This window comes from Hylobates moloch, unplaced genomic scaffold (genome assembly GCF_009828535.3).
Source record: "Hylobates moloch isolate HMO894 unplaced genomic scaffold, HMol_V3 SCAFFOLD_3, whole genome shotgun sequence".
Classification (NCBI taxonomy): domain Eukaryota; kingdom Metazoa; phylum Chordata; class Mammalia; order Primates; family Hylobatidae; genus Hylobates; species Hylobates moloch.
The window spans coordinates 81,945,242-81,960,419 of record NW_026652278.1 but is presented as its reverse complement, the minus strand read 5'-3'; the positions used below and the strand labels follow the sequence as shown (position 1 = coordinate 81,960,419).

Below are 15,178 nucleotides of genomic sequence, written 5' to 3'. Positions count from 1 at the left end.
GGGCTGAGATGAAGCCCAGAAATCTGTACTTTTACCAAGCTCAGCAGAAGGTTGTTTCTGTGGCCAGATTTAAGGACAACTGATCCAGACTCTTCAAGACTTCACTGGGCCTTCCCATCCTCCCTCCCTGCCATAAATATTTATGAAGCTCCTATTATGTGCCAGCACACCGTTGTTATGAGGTTGCTAAAGCATATACATATTTAGCACTAAATTGCAGTGCAAAAGTGGGCTTCCAAACTCAACATAGTAAAGGCATCAATTCTCCCCAAATTAATTTTATAGGTCTAATGCAATTCTTACCAAAATCCTAGCAAGGTATTTTGTAATCATAGATGAGTTAATTCTGAAATCAATTTTATAAATTTTATTTTATATTCATAATGTAATTTACATTATACAAATAAAAATATCTCCTGAAACTTATTTGAAAATACACAAGCACTAGAATAGCTATAATCTTCAAAAAGTAGAGTGGAGTGGGAGGAGTCACTGTAATTAATATTAAGGCTTACTATATAGCTACAGTAATAGTGAGACAGAGAGATGGACACATAGATCAATGGAACAGAATAGGTAATCCAGAAATAGACCCACACAAATATTCCCAACTGATATTTGACAAAATGCAGGAGAAATTCAATGAGGAAAGAATTGCTTTTTCAATAAATGGTGCTGGAACAATAGGACATCTATAGACAAAAAAAAAAAAAAGGTCATTGACATTAAACCTCACACCTTGTACAAAAATGAACTCCATATGCATCCTGGACTTACATGTCAACGCAAAACTATATGATTTTTAGGGGAAAAAAAGGGGGAAGAAAATCATTGGGATCTAAAGCTAGGCAAAGAGTTCTCAGACTTGACACCAAAAGCATGATCTTTAAAAAGCAAAGGAAAACTTGACAAATTGTTTTTTGTTTATTTTTTTCTCTGTAAAAAGTGTCTGTTAAGAGGATAAAAGATCCAAGCAACAAATGAGGAGGAAGTATCCGGAACAAATGACTAGTATTCAGAATACATGAAGAACTCACAAAACTCAACCTTGACAAAAGAAAAAAATCCCATTAGAAAATAAGAAAAATACATGAATGGATATTTCACTGAAGATAATATACAGATGGCAAATAAGCACATGAAAAGATGCTCAACTTCAGTTAGCCACTGGGGAAATGCAAACTAAACTACAATAAGATACCTCCACATATGTATCAGGATGGTCAAATCAACAATAAGGACAACACCTAACGCTGCTGAGGACATAGAGAAAGGGGATTGCTCATCCATTGCTCATGGGAATGTAAAATAGTGTATACATTGTGGAAAATGGTTTGATTGGGTCTTACAAAACTAAACACACGATCACTGTAAGACCCAGGAATTGCACCTTGGGTATTTATCCTAGAGAAATTAAGATTTGTGTTTATACAAAAACCTTTACGAAAATATTCATAGCAACTTAACTTGTAATGACCCCAAATGAGAAAGAACCCAGATATCCTTCAAATAAGTGAATGACTGAGTAACATGTGGTAATGCATATCAAAAGACTATTGATACTCACAACAACTTCTATGAAACTCCAGAGAGTTATGTGGAATGAGAAAATGCCAATCCCCAAAGGTAGTACAAGTATGATTCAATTTATAGAACATTCTTAAAATGACAAAATTATGGAAATGGAGAATGGATTAGTGGTTACAAGAAGTTAAGGAGAGGTGGGGGAGAAGGGAAGGCGGGTGTGGTTATAAAAGGGCAGCAGGAGGGTTCCTATTGGTGATGGAAGTACTCTGTATCCTGACTGGTAGCAGACACATGAACCTACCGATGGGATAAAATTGTATGGAACACAAACACACACACACACACACACACACACACACTCACACATAGGTATAAATACAATTAAGAAAATCTGAACAAGATGTATTATGTCAATGTCAATTCCTAATTGAGATACTATAGTTTTACAAGATGCTACTATTGGGGAAATAGTAGCAAGGGGACAGGGTATCATCTGTGTTATTTCTTCCGACTGCATTGTGAGTATACAATTATTTCAAAATAAAAACATTTAACTAAAAAAGTGGGTTTTCCAACTGTGCTTTAACCATCCCATAGCAGCTCCACATATTGGCAGATCAGGTTCTACAGAAGGTTACAGACTCACTGACCAAGAATGAGAGTGCTCAGCCTCAGAGGCTGACTGTGGCTGATTAGCCCATCTACATGGTCAATGCTATCACTTTGGCACTTGTAGTAATTTTTAATAAATTATGAGTCTAAACCAATTCCATCCCTCAAGTACTTATAACTGCTACAGAATAAAAGCTTCAACTTCAGAGTCAAATAATCATGGAGAAAAACAAGCAGGAAGAATGTGGAGCAGCTCTAGGTGTCTCTGCTCCCTTTGGCTTGACACACATTCACTGAGTACATGCTGTACAGCAGGCTGTAGGCAAGGCCCAGGGGATGGCAGTGATGTGGATGAGAGTTGCCCTCTGGGGGCTTGCTTCCTGTGCAGAAGGTAAAACATAAACACGTGAAATAGTATTATAATCAATGGGATGGACGCTGGAATGATGGTATGGAAGTAAATGTATAAAAAACAAGGATTTTTTTCCCAAAAGGAAATGGGAATCCTGCCTGAGGAGAGGGCCTTGGATGGGGTAGCAGGTGCTCCTCTGGAAGTAGAGGTGTAAGCATGAAACGGCTTCACATGCCGGGCATGGGAGGAGGCTATCAAAGACCCCAGCGTGCAGACAGAGCATGCACGGAGCTGAGAGGCAGGAGGGCAGCCACTGAGAGGTGGGCACAGACTGTGAGCTAAAAGGCTTAGATTTCAGCAGGTATTTGTTATCATCAGAACTCAAATCTGAAAATTTAGTCTGATTTGTGGGGTGGAGGACAGATTGGTATGGGAAAGACAAGAATTGAGACCACTCTAGAGACCATTGCGGATTCCAGAGAAGAAGGAATAATGATAGGGTTGTCGACTCAGCTGGGAACTACGGAGGAATATCCTATTTGGTGATCATTTTGGTTTTGTACATTTTGAATTTGTGGTATCTCTGAATATGAGGGATCCCAGAGGGATATTTCCACTTAGGCAAAATCGTGCTGAGTTCCATTGCAAGGGAAGCAGTCGCTGAGGCCTCAAAGCAATGCTATGACATGGTTTTATCTACATGAGGTTCTGTAGAACACACTCTAAAGAGAGCTGACACACAATGAAGCATTAACATGCAAAGGTAGTAGCAGAAGCAGGGAGTTTCAAGGTAAGCGTAAGTGGACACATCTCAGGGTTGAGGGTGGAGGAGAAGAGGAGACAGAGGGACACCATGTCTCCTCTGTGGTTCTTCATTAGATTTCTCATTGCGTGACTGAGAAGCCCTTTCAAGTCACCCCATGTCTTTGAGAAGAAACTGCTATCATTAGGTTTCAAACCCATCTCTGGCTCAGTTCCTAAAACCAGGCCTGCTTACTCTCACTGGGTAAGAGTAGACTATGCGTTGTCTATTCAGCATCCTTTCCTTCTTCTTCCTGCCAGGGTGGTCCAATCGGCTTCAAGGCAACCCTTCTTGCTAAGGACAGAAGTCATAGTTAAATTTAAGCCAGTGAAACACACAAATATTTCATAGGGACTTTTAGAAAAGTACCCACACATCTTTAGGGAAAATTTCCAGAAGCAATTATTTATCTACCCCACTGTATAGCTTCTGACAGCCTTTCCACCACCTTAAGAGGGATCTGCCTTCAAAGGAAGCCAAATGAAATCAACACTCTGGATGCCAGAGCAGGAAGATGGCGAGAGCTGGGGTCCCAGTTGTTATAACTGAATCAACCAACTGAACCCTGTCATGCAGTGGGACTTGGAGCTCCTGTGGCAATCAGTCTATGCATGCTTAAGCCAGCTTAAGTTGCTCTGCCTGTTTCTTGCAAATGAAAACTTTCTTACACAAGAGATTATCAACCATCTTTCCCCAAATTTTGTCCTTGGAGCCCTCTCTGTCTATAACTCGAAGATAGAGACATTTATCAATCCTGGTCTTTGGGATTTCTGTTTCCCAAGTGGTTTTCCTTCACTGGACTTTTCAGATTTCCTTTTACCATTTTGAAATAATTTTAAAGTGAAAAGCTCTGGCCAAGCACTGTGGCTCATGCCTGCAATCCCAGCACTTTGGGAGGCCAAGGTGGGTGGATCACCTGAGGTCAGGAGTTCGAAAGCAGCCTGGCCAACATGGTGAAACCCCGTCTCTACTAAAAATACAAAAATTAGCCAGACATGATGGTGGGCACCTGTAATTCCAGCTACTCGGGAGGCTGAGGCAGGAGAACAGCTTGAACCTGGGAGGCGGAGGTTGCAGTGAGCTGAGATCGCACCATTGCACTCCAGCCTGAGCAACAAGAGCAAAACTCTTTCTCAAAAATAAATAAATAAATAAATAAATAAATAAATAAATAAATAAATAAATAAAGTCTCCATGCCTAGCTGTGTTACTGTAGACAGTATGCTTTTTCTAAAGTACTTGCCAGTGCGAATCTGGGAGTCTTGACCACAGCTGTGGGTGGAGGCTGCTCTTCCTAGAAGAGTTTTGTCAGAACCTGCCAGCCTTCAAGCTCTGCACCAGGCTCTTTGTGTTGTAGCACATGTAACCCTCACCCTACACCTGTGGAGGAGGCATCTGTGGTAGTCACACAGGGCCCCTTTGTGGTGGAGCAGGGCCATGTGATTTCCAACCACGGAGCTGTGAGGAGAGGCATGGATTGCCAATTCCATGCCAGTGCATTTAATTGCAGGTGGAGGACCCACCAGAGTGCTCCTTCCATCTGCCACCGAGATCCTAATGTGTTCAGAGACAGTGGGCATGCCATCAGCCTGCGTGCTAAGTCAGGGAGCAGGGAGCAGAGTGGCCAGCTGACCCACACTGCATATGCACTGAGAGCAAGAAGGAAAACTTTACTGATACAGGTGGCTAAGATTCAGGGTTTATCTATTACAGCAGCATAATCTAGTTTATCCTGACTCGTACACTGCAAGGGTCATTTTTATAGATGAGGAAATTGAGACCCAGAGAAGTTCAATAATTTATCTGAGGCCACAAGTAAATAAAGGCACTGAAGTGAAACCCAGGCCTATGCCCTTCTCACTCAATCATGCTGCCCACCTAAGGACCTGGCAAGCTGTTTTGCGTTCTTTTATGATGTGGTCAGTCAGGTGTGGCCACAGGAAGAGACCCAGGACAGGCTCAGGAAAGTAAAGTTTATGATACACACAGGTCCTAGAGACAGGAGGCATGCCATGCCACTCCACATGGGAAACACATCAGGGTGGTCAGGAGGCAGAAGACAGGTGAGGGGGACACCTAGGCCATGGCTTTTACCGGGTTTCCATGGGAAAGGCAAGGCAACGCAGGGTGAACAGCTTAGGACTAGCTAGTTTGAATCATTCCAGTGGGCTTTGGCTCTAGGCATGGTTTCTAGTTGTCTTGTACCTGGCCCAGGGATGATTAAGGAGAGGAATATGGTGTCTGGAGCGTAGGGCCAGATAGAGATGTAGCTCTGTGCTGGTTAGTTTGTATATCAAATGCATGCTCCTTTCTTCAGCCTTCTGGCCACCCTCGTGTCTTCCCCATGTGGTCCTGTGTGGCCTGCTGTGCCTGCTGTCTCTGGGACCTAAGAGTATAATAGATTTTGTGTTCCTAAGCACTAAGTCTCCTGTTGTGGCCTCACCTGATTGATCAACTCATAAAAAAATAGAAAACCCAAACCAAGAAGAATGTCTGGCTCTCAAGACCGAATTAGAAACCACCTTGAGAAATGAGAAAAAAGGTGAGAAATTTTTTTACTTTGAGTGGAAGAGTCTCTGAACATTGCTTATTAACCTACTTAGTGCACACCAAAGAGGTCTCCACTTTCATCATGCCTCTCCACCCAGCATGCTCAGAGTCAAATAAGACCAGGTACTCTCCTGCTGAATATCGTTCGCCTGCAATCCTATGGGATAAAGTTCAAATTTCTTAGCATGGCATATGAAACTCTCCAGTATCTGGCTACAACCCAGTTCTCCAATTCCAATCCCAGCTCTTGGACCATCTCCAAACTCTCTCTTGTAGTCATTTGGAGCTCCTGGTAGATAGCTAGTCAGGCAGGAGCAGAGCAAGAGAGGGGTACCCCCACCAACAAGGAATGTCAGGCAACCATCAGATGATGGTCAGGCAATTGTCACATTGCCTCTCTAAAAGAATAACTGGTCACAGCCAGCACCAGAGAGAGGCAGCTTCCCAACAGATAAAAACATCTGTAACTGGCAGCTTTCAGGAATTGGGCGAGTGGGCTCAAGCATGCACATTAAGGGGCAAAATGGCAGAGTATCACCTTCCGGAGGCATTCCACCAGGAAAGGGAAAAAAGCCTCAGGTGAACATGTATACAGCTCCACTAAACACACTGCCCATGCTCACCTCCCAGGTGCTAGTAGACCACCGTGCATGTGGGCAGCTCACCCTGAGGGAAAAATCAAGGAAAATGGGGCGCAAAATGCTGGAAGTTGGTCAGCATATGAAATCCTGGGTTCAAGGTCAAATGGGGCACTTGCCCTTCAAGTTGCCCACTTGGGCCTCTTCCAAGCGTACTTTCTTTCCTTTTGTTCCCACTCTAAAGCTTTTAAACAAACTTTCACTCCTGCTCTAACACTTGCCTTGGCTTCTCCTTCTGCCTTATGCACCTCAGATTCTTTCTTCTGAGGAGGCAAGAGTTGAGGTCGCTGCAGACCTGTAGAGATTTGCCACCGATAACCTAGATAACTTCCACCACTAACACACCTGTGAGGGTTTATAAAAAATTGAGGCCAGGAGTAGAAAATTCCTCTGAAAAGAGTTGTTGGAATGCTATGACATTTCCCCTTCCATACCTGTTTCCCCTCCTTGTGGAGGGGAGAGGAATGAGGTACCTCTCCTTTCCCTCCAGCCACATGAGAAAGACTGCTCAAATCATATACAGGGTTTGACATGTGTCTTCTGAAAGGGCTTGGTGTCTGGAACATCCCTGAGCAATCTCATGGTGAGAGGTGATGACGGCACCAACATGCCTGGGGGGAGAGCAACAAGAAAGAAAACGGCGCTAGGAGTGAACCTCCAATCCCTGTGTCAGGGCAAGGGCGCAGACACCCTTTTTATGTAGGCAAGTAAGCTGCAGGCAGGGCATAGCCTGGAGCCACTGTAAAACAAGCAGAAGTGATGTGGACCCCAGCAGAGAGAGAGGCAGAGCCTCAGCTCACACAGAGCATGCATTAGGGGGAATCACAAAAAGGCATCCACCTGTAGCTGATGAATTACACAAAGGTGGCCCTTTCTTTCCTGTGCAGCCCATTACTGGGGCACAAAACCATGCCTACAACTCAGCCTCCACTTACTCATTTGTCTGGTACCTTTATTCATGGCACAAATTTCATAAACAGATTGGTAGCCCTGGAGGGGCTGAGGAACGGTCTTGTAAGCAGCTGGGCAGAGGCAACATCACTGGGCATGGGTTTGTACTCAGAGATCTTCCACAGGGGAATTCCTGAGAAAACACAAGATTGTCTCGCAGAAGAAATAGCCAGCTCAAAATATCTGCTGAGCCCGGGGGCCCATTGCTGGAGGACTACAGCTGTAGAGGTGTCAGACAGCCACTGAGTCTGGAGGGCCTGGGTGTGAAGCTGGGTGAGAAAGGAGAAATTGATGGTACTCATTTCTCAGGCTGAAGGTGAAGAGAGCCTAACAATTAGATAAGTCAGAGGGAATCTTAAACTGAAATGGGAATATTCTGGGTGTTCAAAGTTATAAACCAGCCCAAGATTTCATCTGCACGGGCCCAGGGGAAAACAGCATCTGGGCATTGAGTTCAAATGGCATTGGAAAGAAACAAAGTTGTCTTCTGTTTGCACTCTGTTAGGTCCAGCTAATGAGATGCAGTTCAGTGAAGACATCTGTATTCTTGATGTAAAGCACAGGGCTTGGCGCAGACCAAGGAATGACTCATAAGGCATGAAACCAGGTTCTTTCTTAGAATTTGGCAGTCTTTGCACCTCACTTTCTGCCACATCATTATTTTACAGTTAGTACGTAGAGCTAGAAGTGGAGGGCAGGACATTTATGTTCAAGGGTTTGTGGCAGGCTCTCCTGCCAGCTGAGCAGCCCTCTCCTGTCGAAGCCTGTGGATTCTCTCTCCTTGTGGTGTGTGCATGCAGAGCCATGGGCTGGTTGAAGCTGCAAATGGATGAGCAGCCAACAAATGGATCAATCTATTAATATTTATTGGACATCTGCTGTGTGTCAGGCTCAGGGACCAGGCAGCCGGGGATTCACAACAACATAAATGTATGTCCTTGTGCTCCTTAAATAGTTTTCCACCTCCACTGGGATTTTTACTGGCATTGAAATATCCACAGTTTATTTTTATAAAGCCTTTTATGTGAAGTGTCTCAAAGCAGGGCAGAGAGAAACACAGAGAGAGGCCCCCACAGCTTCTTCCAAGCTCCTGGTCCTCATCAACTCACACTTAATAGGGCTGGGTGTGAAGCATACCATTCCCAAATGAACCAGGCTGCAAAGCACAGGCCTGAAGCAGGGGGTCCTGTGAAGGGTAAAGTCAATGAAGTGATTATTTTTTTCTGTCAATATTGTTCTTAGTTATCTTCTCTTCCTGGGCTCCAAGCCTGAGTTAGAAAACTCTGAACTTGAGCATAGGCCTTGGGCTCTCTCCTGAGGTCCTGAGTTCCAGCTATCCACTGAGGTCCTCCTGAATGTATCTGGGGACCCATGGCTTGGAGGAGAGTATGTTTGGCAGTAAGTTCTTATATTTGTAAGGAGTAGATGAGCCCCACCTCAGCAGAGAGCAGACATTGGCATGGCCCTCAAGGTCCACCTCAGAGGGCGTCTGGGTATCCGGATCAAGGCCAAGGACTGCAAAGACAAAAATTCCAAAACCAGCATTGCCTCCATGTGCTGGCCAATTCTCCTCCTCCAGCTGAGCCTTCTCAGTGTGATGATTTGAATGTTTGTTCCCTCCTACACTCATGTATTAATATTAAAAGAAATTTCGTTGCTGCTGTGGCAGTGTTAGGAGGTGGGACCTTCAGGAGGTGAAAGGACCATGAGGACTCTGTCCTTCTGGGTGAGATTAATGCTATTAGAAGAGGGCGAGTTTGGCTTCCTTTTTCCTATTTGCCCTCTGCCTTCTGCCACATGAGGACACAATGTTCCTCTCCTCTGGAGGATGCAGCAAGAAGACCCGCACCAGATGCTGGCACCTGATCTTGGACTTTCCATTCTCCAGAACTGTGAGAAAAAAATGTTTTGTTCTTTACAAATTATCCAGGCTCAGGAATTCTGTTATAGCAGCACAAAACAGACTAAGACACCCAGGGATTAGCATTGAGCCTCGGACCATGCAGGAAATAAGGAGGTGGTGTCTGCGGGCTGTGGTGCAGCAGGCGGGGGACAACCAAGAGACTTCCCAGCCTTGTTGGAAAGTGGATCTGGAGGGATGGACTAAAAGAGGCAGAACTGAGGCCTGAGCTGGAGGACCCGAGAGTGAAACTGGGCCTGCACTGGGGAGTGAGGAGGACCTGAAGCTGCAATGGGAAGCCCTGTGTGGCTGAATCCTAGGACCATGAGGAGAGGCAACATTAGCAACTAGGTCTCTGGCCTCTGCTTTTGGAATCACGTTTGGATTCACTTTTGGACGAGTGGTGCATGAACTCATCCAGACTGATGTGTGAAGGGCATCCAGCCTTACCCCTAAAGTATGGAGACTGTAGTGGGTCTGTTGCTCAGAGAGGAACTCCCAGAAACTCTGGGAGAGTCACAGACCTAGAGAAGCGTATGGCTCAAACCTCTTGAGCAAGAAAAGCAGTGTTCACTGCCAGGCACGGTGATGAATGCTTCTGTTTTTTGTCTCACTAAGCATTTGCAACTGTGCCCCCTTTTTTAAAAAAAGGAAAACTGAGACACAAGTTGGGAAGTAACCTGCCAAAGGTCACCAGCTATTCAGTAGCAAAGTAGGGACTTAAGGCCAGGCTCGCAAGGCTCCTAGTGCTACCGGTAATTGGTAAGACTCAAGGGTTTAAAGGGGCCTCCAAAGAAGGGTAGTAAACTGTGATGGGCCCTAAACTTTATAGTTCTTTGAATTTTTCACAGGTAAAAGGACAGAAAGCCAAGAAGAGCCTTCTGGGTCAGTGGCTTCTGGGAATATTGTGTGGTCAAGCAGGAAGTCTGGGGGAGATGGAATGAGACCTCAGGGTCCACTGTTACCAACTGTTCATTTAGCCTCCATGCAAGGATTTCCTGGTGATGTCAGTGGGGGTTATTCCCTCTGTATGTCTTGGAGCAGCCATGCTGCTCATGTTTGTGAAATGATGACCAGAGCAGAATCTTGATGTTAGGCACTATGAAGAAACATTAGTCATGGGGTCCATCTTTAAGGGGGAATCTTACCCTGGTGATATAGTTTGAATATTTGTCCCATCTAAAATCTAATCTTGGGCTGGGTGCAGTGGCTCACGCCTGTAATTCCAGCACTTTGGGAGGCCAAGGCGGGCGGATCACCTGAGGTCATGAGTTCAAGACCAGCCTGGCCAACACAGTGAAACCTCGTCTCTACTAAAAACACAAAAATTAGCCAGGCATGGTGGCATGCTCCTGTAGTCCCAGCTACTGGGGAGACTGAGGCAGGAGAATCACTTGAACCAGGGAGGTGGAGGTTACAGTAAGCTGAGATCACGCCACTGCACTCCAGCCTGGGCGACAGAGTGAGACTCCATCTCAAAATAAATACATAAATAAATAAATAAATAAATAAATAAATAAATAAAATAAATCTAATGTTGAAATCTGATCCCCAACGTTGGAGGTAGGGCCTGGTGGGAAGTGTCTGGGTCATGTGGGTAGATCCTTTATGAATGACTTGGTGCTAGTCTCGTGGAAGTGAGTGAGTTCTTACTCTTTGTTCTCATGAGAACTGGTGGTGGAAAAGAGCCTGGCACCTCCCACCTCTCTCTCTTCCTCTGTCTTGCACACATTGGATCTCCTTTGTCTTCTGCCATGAGTGGAAACTTCCTGAGGCCCTCATCAAAAGCAGGTGGTGGTGCCATGTTTCTTGTACAGCCTGTGAAACTGCGAAACAAACAAACCTCTTTTCTTCATAAATTACCCAGCCTCAGGTATTGCTTTATAGCAACACAAACAAACTAAGACATGGCAATGGCCCCTCAGGCCCAGGTGAGGAAAGGTGGCTGGGGGCCAGGTGGGCAGGGGGCGTGAGGGAGTCCACCGCGCTTGCAGGGTACCTTGGCTGATGCAGAAAGAAAAAGTCTCTCTAGAGACTCACTGTCAGTGACTCACGGAGCAGAAAGCTGGCCTCAGAGCCTGGACAGAGGGTAGCTGTCACTGCTTAACCGCTGTTCAGTTCAAGCATATGGCTCTCTGTGGGACCAGCACTGAAGGCTGGGGGATAAGTGAGGCAGGTCTTGTCACACCTTCAGGGTATCTGGATTCACCAAAGTGGTTCTGGTCGGGACCAATGAATAGAGGTGTGTTCCTCAAGATAAAAAGATTCTGTCTTCCTGTTTTCAGGCAATGTCAACGATTGAATTCCCTCTACATTGACCACCCTTGCTGAAGTTGTCTTAATTGACCTAGCAGCCAACTGACCTCATATTCTGGCACAGGCTCTGACTCCTTTTGCAATAGCCTATCTGCCCTGCTCTGATAGTACAAAAAGACCCCCCACCCCAGCCCTCTGGGGCCTCATTAGGGGCTTAGGGGGCAGGTGTGGGTCAGGCGAGCATTCCTGGAGAACACAGTCCTCAGTGGTTCAGGATATGAGCATAGCTCAGAGAGCTGTTAGCATTATCAGCCTGGCCTGAGAGAGGGGGACGCGCACAGGGTGGTGCACAGGGCACGCAGGGAATTTACAGCGGCGTCCGCGGCGATGGGCTCTCAGTGCCTTGCAAGACCGGTAGAGGCAGGTTCTGTCTCTCCTGGCCTGGCAGGCAGAGGGCCACGGCGCAGGGCAAAGCTCCAGTGCGCAGGCTCGCGGGCGCAGGTGGAATTGGATAGCGACGAAGGCCGGCAGGGTCGGCGTGGACCCAACTGGCGAGGCTGCTGGGGTTGCAGCGGGGCAGTTGGGGCGGCCCCGCAGGCCCAGGTAAGGAAAGGTGGCTGGGGGCCAGGTGGGCAGGGGGCGTGCGGGAGTCCGCCGAGCCGGGCTGTGGGAGGGCGGGCGTGAGGAAGGAAGATGCCGTTGACGTGCAGGGGGCCCAAGGCGTGGGTTGTGGCCCTGGCCCGGGAGACTGCCCGGGTGGGCCTGAGCTGTGAGGTAGTGTCGCTGCAGCCCGAGGGAAGGACCCGATTCTGGCCGTGTGATGCCAGCTGCACTGTGACGCGTGTTGGGGCGCTTATGCGTGACGGGACTGGGACAGGAACCCTGTGGCTCTGTGGTAGGGGAAGGCCACCAACTCCCTGAGGAGCAGCCGTGTGGTATTATGATTGGTAAGAAGCCATCATCAGGCGCTAAGACAGCCCAGAACTTCCCAATGACTCAAGAGCCGGTGGAGGTCGAGGGACCTAGAAAGAAAGAACATGAATTCATCAATCCATTCAGCAGCTATTTTGAACGCCTCCTATGTGCCAGACGCTGTTCTAGAAGCTCAGAATATCAATGAACGCGATAGGCAAGGCCACCATATGCCAAGGCCCTCATATGCTAGCCTTGACTCAAGGAAAACTGTAGGATGGAGTAGATTTCATTTTTGGAAGTTGTGGAATCACTACGTATGTTTTGAATGTGTTAGGTTTGAGATGCCTAGTAGGTTTTTCCCAATAGAAGACATAAGCATAGCTGGGAGCAATTTTGCAGAGGACTCTAACCACCTACCACCTACAGGTGCCATGAACATTTAGCACATTTGATTTTTCACATTACCTATTCACCTTCTCTCCATTTATCAGTCACCTGGTAGTTTTTTTTAGTATAGTGAAATATACACACATAAATTATCTAGTAGATATTTGGGTTGAGATATCAAATGTACTTTTTAGAAATTTAAATCTGAAGTCCTGGAGGATGTCGGGCTAGAGTTAACCTTTGGAATCGGCATCATGTACTGTACATAGTATTTAAAATACACGGGACTGGTGAAGACATCTAGTTTAATAGTGTACACAAAGAAGAGGAGGCGAAGCCAAAAAAGGGAGGGAGGTAGTGGTCAACCATGTTGAATGTTACTGTATAAGATGACTTTGGTAATTAGGAGGATTTTAATCATTTTGACAAGAACAACTTTAATGGCGAAGAAGGGCCTTAAGTTTGGGTAGAGTTTTTTTTTCCAGATAGAAGAAAGCGGAATGTTTATATGGCAATGTGATTAAACTCGTAGAAAGGAAAAACTGCTGCAGATGAAAGAGGGGAACATTGTAAAGGGTAGTTGTTGAATACCTGAGGAGGAGACCCTAAGCAGGTGAGTAGTTGGTTTTGAAATGAGCAGGGACACTTACTCTCTTGTAACTAGAGGGGAAGCTGAGATAACAGGTGCAGATACAGTGGGTGGTGGGAAAAGAGTCTATTGGTACAGGCATCCATCAGCTGAGAGGGAGGGCAGCAGGGGAGAGGAAAGGTGTGGGAACTTGGAGGAGAGATATGTGACAGAGTCCTAGAGAGGGTGAAAGTGAACGTACTAGAGAAATAGAGTTGGATTCCCAGGCAGTGCTCAGGGCCCATTTGAGATGTGTAGTCATGCATTTAAAGTGATACAAACCAGTGTGGTTGTATCATGTTCAACTTTGGAAGGGTGTTGTGAGGATTAAAGAAGGCAATGCATGAAAAACATTTAATAGAGTGTCAGGCATTTAATGAATGTTAACGCTTTTTATTTGAGCCCTCATTTTGTTTTTCTTTTCTGTTTATACATATGTGACTGAGGAGGGCTGGCAATTATCACCCGACAGGCTGTTCTGGGGCATGTTCTCCCATCACAGAGAACTGCAGTTTGCAGCTACTCAGAAGTCTGGTTCCTGTTGTGTTTACATGTACACAGCCTGATCATTGAAGGTGTTTGCTTTTTAGAGCCATTGTCCTGGACTGTTTGGGCTGGGGTTTGTCACAGTGACAGTCCTTAAGTTTTTGTGAAAATCTTTTATGACTGCATTTCATATTGGATCTGATGTACTAGTAATCTATAGAATCTACAAATCTAACATTGGCAGGAAAATTTTCAGTTTAATAGATTTTCATCTCTCCCTGACCACTTGAGCTGTTTTAAAATACAAATAATAATAATGGCTGACAGAAAGCTCTTAAAAGTGCCAAGCACTTTTCTAAGCACATCACATGCCTACTCTTGCTTAATCGTCACCTCAACTCTACAAGACAGGTACAATTATTATCCTGATTTTTCAGATGCAAAAATAGGCTCCAAGAGGTTAAGTAATTTGCCCAAGGTACCCATACCCTGACCTCCAGTTTCTACTGCAGACAGTAACTTTTTTTTTTTAAACTGCTTGGCCATCACTCATCTGCATTGCAGTGGACTCCAAAGATGTTGGACTCCAAAGCCAGATTGCCTGGTTTCAGAAAACTGCCACTTAGTAGCTGTGGGACTTTGGGTAAATAATCTAACTTCTGTGTGCCTTTGTTTCTTTTTTGACAAAATGGAAATAATAATAGTACCTGCCTGATAGGGCTATTATCATTGCAATTGAGAATCACATGAGTTAATATATTTAATATGCCTAATATAGTGCCTGGTTGTTTAAATGCTACTATTATCACCTGCCTGGTAGTACCACCATGGTGCTGTATATACTGATTGGTTTGATCTACCAAAATAAGAATCCAAGTGTCCTGCTATTGTCTAAGCAGAGTTTTAAAATTGCAGCCCACTATATTATTCCCACCTCAGGGATCACTCCTGTTTCCTCTGAGTTTATCTCTCTGAGGGAAACAAATAGATAACAGTTTGCTTCTAGGAGCAGACAACAACTCAGATTTCATTCAGACTCATTTGGCCAATAGAGTTCATTTCATTAATCCTGGCGTTACATACCACTTAGCAAAGGGGAATAAGGCTTGGGGAGTAATGTGATTCCATGTTGCTTTTCCCAGATCAGCAGCCCATTTAGAGGAATTTGGTTAGA

The 15,178-nt window shown here is 45.4% G+C and overlaps 1 protein-coding gene across 10 annotated transcripts in view; it reads left to right on the top strand.

Moving 5' to 3' along the window:
* Positions 1 to 12,098: 12,098 nt before the first annotated feature.
* Positions 12,099 to 15,178, top strand: part of PTPN20 (protein tyrosine phosphatase non-receptor type 20) — a 109,675-nt gene continuing 106,595 nt past the window's right edge. For 8 of the 10 annotated variants that reach the window (XR_009212842.1, XM_058436468.1, XM_058436471.1 and 5 more), the window contains exon 1: positions 13,347 to 13,503. The gene's annotated coding sequence lies outside the window, so the exon portion shown is untranslated. Of the gene's footprint in view, positions 12,192 to 13,346; positions 13,504 to 15,178 lie in introns of those variants that run through there. The other 2 variants (XM_058436464.1, XM_058436465.1) reach the window with 2 other exon arrangements.